The 14,609-nt window shown below is 42.9% G+C and overlaps 1 protein-coding gene across 1 annotated transcript in view; it reads right to left on the bottom strand.

Moving 5' to 3' along the window:
* The window catches only part of LOC146670826 (uncharacterized), a 411,199-nt gene that overhangs the window by 283,429 nt on the left and 113,161 nt on the right, over positions 1–14,609 (bottom strand). The window lies entirely within an intron of this gene.

Below are 14,609 nucleotides of genomic sequence, written 5' to 3'. Positions count from 1 at the left end.
ACAACAAACATCCACAAATACGTCAGTAAGATTAGGGCTGCTCGATTATGGCAAAAATGATAATCACGATTATTTTCACTGAAATTGAGATCTCGATTATTTGACGATATTTATTTAACCCTTTAAGACCTACTATAGAACCAAGTCCACCAGAGCTTATATTATTTTTTTTACATGCTGTGGAGCCATTTTTGGGAGCATTTCAAGTTGCTATACATCAATACAACTGTTATAGCCCATATTTTAATAATATGTCTACATTAAGTCCATAGTAATTACATTAATTACAAAAAAGCGCAATAAACTACAAAAAAATTGAAAATCGTTTTTGTTTTGTTTACATATATTTCTACTTGGAGAAATTTAAGAGGTTTATCCCTCAAAACTTTAAATACAAAAAAGTTGCAAAAAATAGTTTACAACAACAGGAAATTTATTTTGAGAGTCTTCATAGTTTTATTTTGGAGATACACCAATTTTTCTATACACTGCAGGAAAAACGAAAAACAATCCTATGATGCAAATTTGCAAAGAAAACAGCAGGTGCATCAAAATAAACTATTTCCAGCAGTGCAATTCGAGTTCTAAGCATCCTAGAAACAAGTCAAACATGACTTATAAAAACACCAGTAAAGGCTTTTAAGGCCTACAAGTAAAAAACTACATTTTCCACGAAAATGACGTCACTTCCGGTTTCGGACAGGAAATGGCGGACATGCGATAGTTCGCGCTGACGTCTGTTTCACTGTGGGAAGTGTTACGAACAGCTGATCGGATCGGCAAAGCGTGTTTCTGGAATATTATGTTTTTGTTCCTGCAAGAGCTTTTTATGCAATTTTTGCAAAGCTTTGTGTGGAAGGAAACCGTGACCGAGGACAAGCTGATGGCATAAGATGTAAGTACAACTCCTCTGCTTTCATATGCAAAACAAATTATTGCGCTAGCTTACACGGTCCAGGTTCTACAGGGATTTAAAGGGTTAACAATAACAATGTATTGAATAATGACTTTAAAAAATAATATAAAACAGTGTGCAAATACTGATAACAGTGCAAATGTTTGCATTATAAAAAATAAATGAAAAATGTAAACATCTATGTTTAGTGAACTTTGCAGTGTTGCTCTGTGGTGCAGCTACGACACTGTAGCAAAGTTTACACACTGTGTCTACTTGATCCACGTCTGACTGAACCCATAATGTTTCCACACCACTGAAGTTTTTTTTTTTAACCTCTCTTTTCAACCAACAGCAGTCACTCTCCTCCCCAAATAACTTCTGCTTAGCTTTCCGAGCTTCCCTCGGGTCCTCTTAATTGTTGTGTTGCGTGTTCGAAATGCAGAGAGGTGCTCTCGATTTGCCACACGGAGCAGCGCGAGAGTAAAGCACGAGGGAGGGGCTAATAATCGGTTCAGTCATTTTTAACGATCGTTGAAAGCCCAGATCGTAATCGTGATTAAAATTCGATTATTTGAGCAGCCCTAAGTAAGATGGCCCCAACCGACAGCATGCTCAGTGAATACCTCAGGCAGCAGAAACCCAAGAAAGAGGAGGGAGACGAGGAACCATCATGGAAGGACAGGCCCCTGCACGGTATGTACCACCGGCAGATAGAGGAGGTGGCTGATATCCAGAAATCCTACCAGTGGCTGGACAAAGCTGGACTGAAAGACAGCACAGAGGCACTAATCATGGCAGCACAAGAACAAGCTCTGAGTACAAGATCCATAGAGGCTGGGGTCTATCACACCAGGCAAGACCCCAGGTGCAGGCTGTGTAAAGATGCCCCAGAGACAATCCAGCACATAACAGCAGGGTGCAAGATGCTAGCAGGCAAGGCATACATGGAACGCCATAACCAAGTGGCCGGCATAGTGTACAGGAACATCTGTGCCGAGTATAACCTGGAAGTCCCGAGGTCAAAATGGGAGATGCCCCCAAGGGTGGTGGAGAATGACCGAGCTAAGATCCTGTGGGACTTCCAGATACAGACGGACAAAATGGTGGTGGCTAACCAACCGGACATAGTGGTGGTAGACAAACAGAAGAAGACGGCCGTAGTGATCGATGTAGCGGTTCCGAATGACAGCAACATCAGGAAGAAGGAACACGAGAAGCTGGAGAAATACCAAGGGCTCAGAGAAGAGCTCGAGAGGATGTGGAGGGTGAAGGTAACGGTGGTCCCCGTGGTAATCGGAGCACTAGGTGCGGTGACTCCCAAGCTAGGCGAGTGGCTCCAGCAGATCCCGGGAACAACATCGGAGATCTCTGTTCAGAAGAGCGCAGTCCTGGGAACAGCTAAGATACTGCAGGACCCTCAAGCTCCCAGGCCTCTGGTAGAGGACCCGAGCTTGAAGGATAAACCGCCCGCAGGGGCGAGTGGGGAATTATTTTTAATATATATGTTTTGCCAGGCCTACACTGCTTACTTTGTCAAATGTGCTGCATATTTTGACTTAATAATCTTGCATGAACTGTCATCACCTAAATCTGTTTCCAAATGTATGTAATATTTACTGTATACGTTACTGTTACACTAGCACAAGGAAGGAAATCTATATGATAAATGGACTGGTTCTTACATATATGCTTTTCTACCAAACTTCTCAAACTAACACTAACACACAGTCAGACTTCAATGGATGGATTGGATATATATAATACATTTATATATACATTTTTATAACACTGCCTGTAATCATATAACATGTTTAATGTCCTATTTTGAACAATATAAAGCAGACATATCTTAACTCAGGCCTGGGAAGAGTCTGAATCAGGATTGAAGTGCTGCAAAGAAACCACCACACAGGGAGACCGATAAATTAAAAAAAGATATTTGGTCTCCAGTTACTGTGACATTTGCGACACTCACAGAAGGTGAACGGATGGTATCTCTGTGTGTGGTTCCCAGCATGGAGGAGGAGCTGTGATGGTGCGTGGAGGCTGGTGACACTGCTGCCATTTTATCCAGAATTTAAGCAACACTTAACCAGCAACTTGAGGCTAAGTTGAACTTGATAAATAAATGGGAGATGTTCCTGTGGCTATGGCTGTCTTTTGTATACATTCTATGCTGAAAACGGGCTGTTTCACTAAAAGGACGGCTGATGGAGTGCTGCATCAGAGGACCTCACCCCTGCAGTCAGCTGATCTAAACCTAGCTGACATGGTTTGGGATGATCTGGATTGCAGAGTGAAGAAAAATCTGGTATTGAAGAAAAAAAAATAAAACAAGATCTAATTTGTTTGACATATTTTAGGTTAATTCAATTTAATATTACTGATTTTACACAGTTTAATTGTAAAAAAAGGAAAATGATGTTATGTGTGATCTAGCACTGTACAGAGCATAACTGCAAGAAACAAGATTAAACTTCAACATCTCTGTTACAGTAACACAAGCAAATTTTACAAATACACACCCTACACGAGAGCAAAACAAGTGAGCAAAGAAAAAAGCATTCATAAAAGAGAAGGAGTGAGAGAGCAAAGGTCACCAAAACAGTGGATTAAAGCTCTTAGATTAGATGACAAGTGGTGATCTCAGCAGCACAGAGTGCAGTTCCCCTGGTCTGTGTGTGTGAAAGAGAGAGAGAGATTATCACCACCGGCAGAATGTGCATTAGAGATTGCTTCTTGTTGTCTTTGTGTATGCGTGTGTATCTGTGTAGCAGTGTTGTGAGTGGATTGTTAATCCTAATCCACTCATGAGTGTGCACGCTGAGGACTGACAGGCCATTAGTGCCTGCAGCGTGCATGTGTTCAGTGTGTGACTGCATTTAGGTATACAGTATTGGCACATGTCCACATTATCCCGTGTGTTTAAGTCTGCTCGTGGATGTGCACGTTTGAGTGTGTGCCTGTGACCGCGAGAGTGTAATCTGAGAGTGGATGGAGGGGTTAGAGAGCCATTAGGCAGTGCATTAGTCCCGACTGCAGACAGACTGGGGAAAGGGACTGAGGAGAGGGCTGACATGTGTGCGTGCGCGTGTGTAAAGGAAAGACGATGGTTTGAGGATTTCAGGGCAAAAGGGACAATGGGGGTGAGGATTTAGCAGCGAGGGCGAGTGGGATTGAGTGCATTAAAGAGTCCGTGTGTGTGCCAGTGTGTGGTGAAGGGATTGAGGGGAACTGACCCATAAAAGGCAGACAGACACACCCTGAGCGGGAGTTGGATTCCCCACCATCCGCTTTTTGTGTTATTTAAAATATATATCAAACAAAAAATATAGAAATTGAATCTGACTCAGCTGCCCAAAGGTGCTTCCTGTGTTGTGTTGTGATCAAGGCTCCTTTACATTTGATTTACCAAATGTTTCTCTATATGCATCTCTCAGAAAATCCTCTGTCCTTCAGTACTTAAAGCTAGAGTGGCCACCAGGAGCAGACTCCTCTGGTTGTAAAGGAGTCTACTGGAACTCAGGTAGCCTGAGTCTGTGACCTCACTAAACACGTTTGTAATGGGTTAACAATATTATCACAATTATGTAATTAAAGTCGCCATTGGATACACAAAGGAGGATAAAACAGAGTATGCTTTAGCTACCTGACAAGAGTAGTTGCTAATGTAAGACTTCACAAACCGTGCGTGTTGTCTGAGGAATAGTTTTCCAGTTCAACTCCAAAATGCATCTCAGTGATGATCGTTATGATGCAGTTTAACTGTCATGTCTCAGTGTTCACGGTGCTCAAACACTAAGTAACAGTTTTTGGTTGTTATGTCAGACAGCAGGGTTGTGACTGTCAAAGAAGAAGCTTCATGTAGAGCCCAGACTTCAGCTTAACTTGGGAAAACACCAGCAAATAGAAAAAACGCTGCAAAAGCACACAAAACGCAGCAGAAGTTGAATAAAAAACAACAGAAATAGAAATGATGACGTAAACGTTAGTAAATATACCACACTAGCTTTCAGTAGTTTCCAGTGGTGCATGCTGGAGCAACTGAGTAAATGTGGAAACCACCAGAACTCCCAACAAGGCGAAGAAGTCAAAGAGTAACTGTAACCTTTTACTACTTTAATTGAACAAGAGTATGTTTTATTGCTTATAAAGTGTATTCTTTCCTCTTTCAGGCACATGTTAAACAGAATAACTTTCTTGGGGAGTTTATTTTCTAAAAAATGTGAAATAGTTGCACACAGTTCTGGCTTTAGGTTCGTGTTTCCACAGAACTCTGCTCTAGGAAAAAGTCACCACAGACAGAAATAGGCAGACAGGAAGAAAGTTGAGAGTCCTCCTATATTATCCTGTTTTTCTATTATTCATGAAGTGAAGAAGCAGTGGAGAGGAAGGGGGAGAAGAAATGACTTTATCTTTCTTTCCATTTGCTTGTAGCCTTCTATATGACTACGTGAATCCGATGTTCTGAACACAGTCCATCATTACTTTAAGAACTGAAGGTCAGTCAGTCCATAACATTGCTCAAACTTTGAATGTGTCCCCAAGTGCAGCAGCAAAAACCATCACGTGCTACAATGAAACTGGTTCGCATGAGGACCGCCCAGGAAAGGAAGTCCAAGAGTCGCCTCTGCTGCTGAGGATAAACTCATCCAAGCCACCAGCCGCAGAGATCGCAAGTTAACAGCACCTTAGATCAGAGCCCAGATAGATGCCACACAGAGCTCCAGTAGCAGACACATCTCTACATGTTCAGAGGACAGTCCATGTGACCCATATGGTCAAATAGCTGCTAAGAAACCACGACTAATTTGTGCGATGCAGAAAAGGTGAACGGATGGTCTCTAGATGGTTCCCACCGTGCAACATGGAGGAGGGGGTGTGATGGTGTGGGGGGGCTTTGATGGTGACGCGGTTGGGGATTTGTTCAAAACTGAAGGCACGCTGAACCAGCATGGCTACCACAGCATCCTGCAGCGTCACGCCATCCCATCTGGGTTGTGTTTAGTTGGACCATCGTTTATTTTTCAACAGGACAATGACCCCAAACACACCTCCAGGCTGCGTAAGTGCTGTTTGACCAAAAAGGAGAGTGATGGAGTGCTAGCCAGATGACCTGGCCTCCACAGTCACCTGACCTAAAACCAATGGCGATGGTTTGGAATGACTGACGGCAAACGGGCTAACAAGTGCTCAGCATCTCTGGGAACGCTTTCAAGACTGCTGGAAAATCGTTTCAGGTCACTATATCGTGAAATTCATCGAGACAATGTCAAGAGTCTGCAAAGCAGTAATCCAAGCTAGGGGTGGCTGTTTTGAAGAATCTAACACATAAAGCATGTTTTGAGTTATTTCCCACTTTTGTGTTTACCACATAATTCCACATGTGTTCATTCATAGTTTTGAATCTACAACGTAAATTTTAGTTTCTCCAGCTTCTTGTGTTCCTTCTTCCTGATGTTGCTATCCCTCGGTACCACTACATCTTTCACTCCGAACACCTAGCTCTGTTTGTCTACCACCACTATGACCGGTTGGTTAGCCATCGCCAGTTTGCAGGTATCTGGAAGTCCCACAGGATCTTAGTTCGGTCAGTCTCCACCACCCTTGAGGGCGTCTCCCATTTTGACCTCGGGACTTCCAGGCTGTACTCGGCACAGATGTTCCTGTACACTATGCCGGACACTTGGTAAAGGCGTTCCATGTATGCCCTGCCTGCTAGCATCTTGCACCCTGCTGTTATATCCTGGACTGTCTCAGGGGCATCTTTACACAGCCTGCACCTGGGGTCTTGCCTGGTGCGATAGACCCCCATGGATCTTGTACTTAGAACTCTTTCCCTGACATATTTAATGCCTCTGTGCTGTCTTCCAGTCCAGCTTTGTCCAGCTGCTGGTAGGATTTCTGGATGTCAGCACATACTTCATACATCTGAAATGCATCAACTTAAACATGAAATCAGACACAAGTTTGAACCTCGATTCAGATCGAACACGTGCTTATCTTTCTGAAAAAATGCAAGCGGACAGCAAGCACACATGCAAACAAAAACAAAAAATACACATAATCCACAAAGCCGACCCCCCACTAGCACACACGCGCTAGCATGTGTACACTTGACCTGGATAGAGACAACAGGGTGCCAATTCCCCTTGACTGGGTCCATTAGAGGCCAAAGTGCAGCTGAGCCACATGCTGTACAGCCACAAAGAGACACACTGGATTACAGAAAGGCAGCCAGGCACACAATGGTGAGGGCAAGGTTGTGATGGGAAGCAGGGTGATGGAAACAGCAGGAGGGAGAGACGGGCAGAGGACTGGGATGATGGAAAAAAGGGATTAAATCTATTTTCATAAAGGTTCCTTTTTCGTAGTGTGAGCACATCAGCAGCGGGCTACTCTGTGAAACAGCCCCCTTTTTCCAATTGATTTGAATAATGCAACAAAGAGGCATATTAACAAACAGATTTTTAGATTAGGAGAGTACAGGGAAAGCTAAGAGCAGGAGTGTCTTTAGGGAACATGATGTGGAAGAGTGGATGCTTTTAGAAACAGAGCATGGAACACACAGCCGGTTCTTTCTCTTTCAGTCACATCCAAACACCCCCTTCTTCCCCCTCACTTCTTCTCTCTGCATCCCATTTATTTTTCCTTCTCGGTCGGTCATTTTTTAAGTCATGTAAAGCTGAGGTTTCTGATGTGATCTTCCATCCGAGGTGTGTGTCATGAATTAATGATGAGTGCTGAGTAAGGCCCTGTCTCTAAGTGCTGCTGGGGCTCACATCCTTACTCAAATTTGTGCGTGTGCATTTCGTAGTTTTGAATAAACTCCGCCTCTCGGCACGCAACCGCAGTCGGTTCAGCATTCACATATGAATATTAGCATGTAAACTGTTCAGTCGCAGAATCGAGACAGAATGTAAATCCATCAGCAGCCAAAGGAAAACAAATTCATGCGAAGGGATCGAGATGAATGTTTCAACCGCCAACAAAACAGCCTGAATATAGAAAGAGGACGTAGTCTCCCGATGTAAAAGGTCGATGCCAAAGTGCATTCATCCATGGGAAACTGATGGTTGGTTCCTTTGCTTTGAAACTTTCTGGAAGAGTCTGTGAATTTAAATTCAGTTACATACAACATGTGTTCTGATGAGAATCAAACAGGAGGATAAAACAGAGTCTGCCTAGCTTGTGAATGACGAGTTGCTACTGTCAGTCAGATCCACCCTGAGGCCTCAATCACACTAGAGTAAAAGTAGCATGTGAATCTCTGTGCGACCAGGAAAAAATGGTGCTTGGCAATTGATTGCAATTAATATTTTTTGCTGTTTGGGCCTCTTCCAACTTCCGCACGTAGTGAGGTTTAATCAGAATACCCTTCCCGTTCATTTAAATTACAGCAAAAACGTGCAAAACACCTTAAATGGATGCAAAATCACACTAACCAGAAGACAAGAGTTTGAGAGGTTAAAACAACCTTTTTTGCCATTTATTTTGCTTCTATTTGATTTTTATTCTACTTTTTCTGTTAAAAAAAATGACGGCTTGGTTAAAATCTACAAGGAAATTCTCACTCATTCATTGCCTATATTACTGCAGTGGTTTTGTCTGCGCTATCATCATGCCTATTTCAGATGTTGTATGCATGTATGTTAAAAAAACAAAACAAAGCTGCTTCTAAAAGCGTTCTCAGAGGAAGCCCATAAATGATAATGGCTGATAAATGCAGTTCAGTGTAATGCACAGAACTGGTGAAGGAATCTGTGGGTCAGGTTAATGGGAAAGAGGAGTGGAGACTTTATTCATACAATCAGTGTCTCTTTGATTTTTCTACAGTAATTAAGGCAATTATATTTGTGTATAAATTATATTTGAGTGTCCCGGCTGTTTCTGTTTGGGATCTGCTTCAGTGCTCCTGATCACAACTGACTGTGGTCCATTTGAACCAGCGGACCCTCTCTAATGGAGCATCAGTAATCTGCTGGTCTAATCCCTGCACACATACAGATAAACGTGCAGTCCAACAGTGGCATACGCATTTACACAAAGAGCTGTAATCTAATCTAATCCAGACCCTCTTTACTGGCCTCCATCAAATATGTCACACCATTAATCACATCAGATTAATGAGAAATAAATGAAAGAGTGGAGACTTCCAGGATTAGAAACAGCCCATCAAAGGCCTAATGACAGATGTTTCCAGTGTGTGGAGGTGTGTACCTGTTCAGAAATTTACCAGGAGAAAGACAAAGACAGTTAAATGATGATACTAGATGTGCTAGGTGGTTTGGACATCTGAGTCTTCCCTAAAACACCCCCCTCAGGCACCAGTCATACTGGCCTAGAGACCAGTTGGCGATTCCCTGGCTACCATCACTTGTAGGTAAAAATGTATATTCCCCAACCGTCTGGTGAGTGTTAGCTGGATGTTCCAAAAAGGTCTGCAGTGCTGCACCAAAAACCTTTAGCTAAAGTGCTGGTACACACACTATTAAATCTTCAAATTGTCCATATTTTCTTATTTGAACCACAAAAGTAGGCGTTCAAAAGCATTTGAACAAAAAAATTTGAATAAAAACATTAAATTTTCAATTGAGGAGCACTAATAAAAGCAAACCAAGTGCTGAAAAGATCAGAGTTATTGAAATCATAGTGAATGTAGTACAGGGTGGGCCATTTATATGGATACACCGTAATAACATGGGAATGGTTGGTGATATATTAAAGTCCTGTTTGTGGCACATTAGTATATGTGAGGGGGCAAACTCCTCCAGATGGGCAGTGACCACGGTGGCCATTTAGAAGTCGGCCATCTTGGATACAACTTTTGTTTTTCCAATAGGAGGAGGGCCATGTGACACATCAAACTTATTGGTAATGTCACAAGAAAAACAATGGTGTGCTTGGTTTCAGCGTATCCATACAAATGGCCCACCCTGTATAATCCTCTCTGCTCACATATTATCAGTGCGAGATATATCTGAGCTGCCCAGCTCTTTCGCTGACCTCCTGTCTTCTGCTTCTGGGAATCAATAGTGTCAAGAGAGGGAAAAAAACTCTTTAAGGACTTTCTAGGACAGCGAGCCAATTTCCCAGTCATTTCACACCTCCTGTGAAAGTGGTCGACCACCTCTGCACCCAGTGTGCGCTCTGGCTCCAGCAGCACAGTAGTGGCAGGTACAGGAAATCTTCTCTTGTCCAATGGAAATAGATGTTTTTTATAAGCACTTTAAAGCGTGGCAGACTGTGACCCTGAGAGGTGAGGCGGACTAATTCCATCTAGCCAGCATCCTGATATTGCCGCTCCCTGAGTCGCATGTCTTAATGGAGACTGCAAAGTATGTCGGTTAAAGCGGGGGGAGAACATGATTTCGCAGAGAGAGTCATTTCAGAGAAAGATTTCCCAGTCCTGCTTTTGCATGTAGACCGTCAGCTGAAGCTTGGCTTGCTTGAGATTAGTATTAGCAGACCACATGTAACAATTTACATATCCAGACTGTGCATTGGGACGTGCTTACTGAAGTTGCACCCAAAAATCACTCATTTCGCTGCGTTTTGGGTGCAGTAATCTGCAGATTGCATTTTATTATTCGATTTGTTCGGATAACAATCATCAGCAGTGTAAACTGTTCTGTTCAGAGTCTTTAAAACAGAGTCCTGCGTCCTGACTCATGTTACAAGACATCCGCTGACAGATGGTGCCAGTTTACTCACATCTGCTGATTCAGAGCAAACTGGAATTTTAGATGGCAAGTTCAGGCACAACATGGCTAAAAGCAATTTGCTGGCGTTTGATGTGGTCGTAGCAGGAACAAAGTACAGCCTGGGAGAAATGTCAGGTTTACTGTGCTGATAGCCACAAGTGAATGTCAGGTCTCACACAGGCCGGTTCTCTCTAATGTAAAAATCTCAAGAAGGTATACTGGTCACTGAAGTCTTACTTTAAAATTCTCAGGACAGACTATTTCGCTGAAAACATGTGGAGGGATTACGTCAGTGCATTATTTTTCCATTTAAAGGCGTAGATGATGATTATATATTTTTAAAAATCTACTGCTTTAGTGTTTTGTTGGTTTGAAGCTCAAGTTTCTGCAAGTGGAACTTTTGCAGCAATCGTTGCTTTGGAGCAGGATTTTGATACACAGTTTACTGCCTTCATATCTTAAACAGCGCAGCACCTTTAACTGACTAAACATGTCATCTCTTCAGTGTTCAGTCTGTTTAATTCAAACTCTGGTTCGTTTTCCTCCTTGGGGCAGTTTGTTTCTGCAGATGTCAACACAGTAATCAAAAGAGCTAAAGTGAGCTAGCGACTGCTGTTCTCTATGTTCACCAGCACTCTGCTTCGTTTGAAGTTCACTTGGATTTTTGTCTCTGAAAAGAAACCAAATAAAGGGAAAAGCTACATGTTTGCAGACTCAACAACTGATTCAGAAAGAGAGAAAGAGAAAAACACAAACTTTAATCGACATGATAATTCAGTGTTTTAGCTTGTTTCCACAAATATCAAGACACCCAGACTCCCCTACTGGGTCAAGTCTGACGGAAATCAAAAACAAGACATTGTCTGAGAACCCAAAGTCACAGGAAGATGCAAATACAGAACTGGGGTAGTCATTATGACACGGTAGTTGACGTCACTCCCAATATGCTGTGATCCAGTTACCTTGGAATTCAGATGTTGGAATTCAGAAGTGAAAATCACCTGAGTTAGTGTGTTCCAGCTGTAAAATCTCAAAAACAAAAATACTTAGCAAGGTAGAGCCAGTCATGCATTGCTAGCAAGTCAGCATAATACTGGGAGGGGGGATAGGACCTGGTCAGTGCTGTGGAGCCGTATGGCTCATTTAGCGAGTCCCAAATTTACAGTGTACTACCATTTATGTTCACTCCTGCCGTCTTTTGTTGTTCACTGGGGGTTGGTAGAACTGCTCTGGCATTTGAAAAACTGAGTTGAGTGGGTGTTGAAAATGAAAAACCCAATTGGGAAATTCTAACTTCCGACCTCATCTGGAATGCACCATACAAGAAGACAAGGGCTATAAACACACACAAGGTAATTACAGAGATAGGAAACACCAGAAGCACAGCTGCAACTAATCAAGAAAACTAGACAGGAAGTCTAGAAATATTACATACACGAGACAGACTACTAAAATGAAACGTAAAGGACCAAACAAGAGAACATCATTGATGTGCACTTGAGAATACACAGGGAACACCAGGGAGGCAGGGTAAACTGAAAGGAGTACAATATATACTCAACAGTAACTGAAAATAACAAGAAATGAAGACTTGACTATATACAAATGATCATACCCAATCAGATATGCTAAAGATGCAAGGAACAAAACATTCTCACAACTGAAAAGAAACATCAACTTGCAAAAACTTAAAACCCGGGGCCGTGACATGACATGTGTGGAGAGCATACAAGCTAGCCACCCACAGAAAACCAGCAAAGAAGAAACACTATCGCTGTAGGCGATTTTAGAAAAGCCTTTCAGGAACGAAGTGGTCAGCAGACCAAAACTGAGAGAAAGATCTCTGCGCAGCATTTTACAGTGGCTTGCAAAAGTATTGGGCCCCCTTGAACTTTCCCACATTTTGTCACATTACAGCCACAAACACGAATCAGTTTTATTGGAATTCCAGATGAAAGACCAACACAAAGTGGTGCACACGAGAGAAGTGGAACAAAAATCAGACATGATTCCAAACATTTTTTACAAATAAATAACTGCAAAGTGGGGTGTGCATAATTATTCAGCTCTGAGTCAATACTTTGTAGAACCAGCTTTTGCTGCAGTTCCAGCTGCCAGTCTTTTAGGGTCTGTCTCTACCAGCTTTGCACATCTACAGACTGAAATCTTTGCCCATTCTTCTTTGCAAAACAGCTCCAGCTCAGTCAGATTAGATGGACAGCGTTTGTGAACAGCAGTTTTCAGATCTTGCCACAGAGTCTTGATTGGATTTAGATCTGGACTTTGACTGGGCCATTCTAACACATGGATATATTTTGTTTTAAACCACTCCATTGTTGCCCTGGCTTTATGTTTAGGGTCGTTGTCCTGCTGGAAGGTGAACCTCCGCCCCAGTCTCAAGTCTTTTGCAGACTCCAAGAGGTTTTCTTCCAAGCTTGCTCTGTATTTGGTTCCATCCATCTTCCATCAACTCTGACCAGCTTCCCTGTCCCTGCTGAAGAGAAGCCCCCCCAGAGCATGATGCTGCCACCACCATATCTGACAGTGGGGATGGTGTGTTCAGAGTGATGTGCAGCGTTTTGCATTTTGGCCAAAAAGTTCCATGTTGGTCTCATCTGACCAGAGCAGCTTCTTCCACATGTTTGCTGTGTCCCCACATGGCTTGTGGCAAACTGCAAACGGGACTTCTTATGGTTTCTGTTAACAATGGCTTTCTTCTTGCCACTCTTCCATAAAGGCCAACTTTGTGCAGTGCACGACTAATAGTTGTCCTATGGACAGATTCCCCCACCTGAGCTGTAGATCTCTGCAGCTCGTCCAGAGTCACCATGGGCCTCTTGGCTGCATTTCTGATCAGCGCTCTCCTTGTTCGGCCTGAGAGTTTAGGTGGACGGCCTTGTCTTGGTAGGTTTGCAGTTGTGCCAGACTCCTTCCATTTCTGGATGATGGCTTGAACAGTGCTCCGTGGGATGTTCAAGGCTTGGGAAATCTTTGTGTAGCCTAAGCCTGCTTTAAATGTCTCAATAACTTTATCCCTGACCTGTCTGGTGTGTTCTTTGGACTTCATGGTGTCGTTGCTCCCAATGTTCTCTTAGACAACCTCTGAGGCCGTCACAGAGCAGCTGTATTTGTACTGACATTAGATTACACACAGGTGCACTCTGTTTAGTCATTAGCACTCATCAGGCAACGTCTATGTGCAACTGACTGCACTCAGACCAAAGGGGGCTGAATAATTACGCACACCCCACTTTGCAGTTATTGATTTGTAAAACATGTTTGGAATCATGTCTGATTTTGGTTCCACTTCTCACGTGTGCACCACTTTGTGTTGGTTTTTCACCTGGAAGTCCAATAAAATTGATTCATGTTTGTGGCTGTAATGTGACAAAATGTGGGAAAGTTCAAGGGGGCAAAATACTTTTGCAAGCCACTGTAACTATTGTCAATACTTCCATTTGAACTCTAAATTCAGCTAGTAGTCAACCTTTGCACGACCATACTGCATCGCTGTACAAAACTTCTTTCTTCAACCAGAGTTCTGGCCGATAGAAGGACCAGTAAGCCACATCCATCTTTAGCAATAAATCTAAACTCAGTGTGTCTTCTGTCACGTGATGATGAGAGCCATTAAAGGTTAAATCAAAGGTGTAACTCAAGAGTTATACAGACTGGTTGGCAGTAAAATAACGAATCTCTCCTTTAGTTGCTGATACAAACCGTGTGATCAAACAGATTCTTCTGTTGTCTTAGAGGGTTTAAAAGTGACATAAAGCAAACGTGTTTCTTTTTTCTTGACTGGAAACCTAAATCTTTCTCCTGCTCTGAAGCTATAAGTGGCCATATTAGGGCAGAAATCCAGGATCTGGCAATGGGGGCAAAAAGAGTCCTCGTGCGCGCGCACGGACACGCGCGCACGCACACACACAGAAGTCTTCCCTTGTGCTGTACCTGCGCTTATACCCCCACCCCTTCCTCGCCTTATCAACTCTCCGTACGCATCCTGG

Source organism: Rhamphochromis longiceps, linkage group LG4, assembly GCF_057381845.1.
Source record: "Rhamphochromis longiceps isolate RC_006_pf linkage group LG4, R_longiceps_female_GT1.1, whole genome shotgun sequence".
In the NCBI taxonomy this organism is placed as follows: domain Eukaryota; kingdom Metazoa; phylum Chordata; class Actinopteri; order Cichliformes; family Cichlidae; genus Rhamphochromis; species Rhamphochromis longiceps.
The sequence above is the reverse complement of the archived record's forward strand: the minus strand, read 5'-3'. Positions and strand labels throughout refer to the sequence as shown.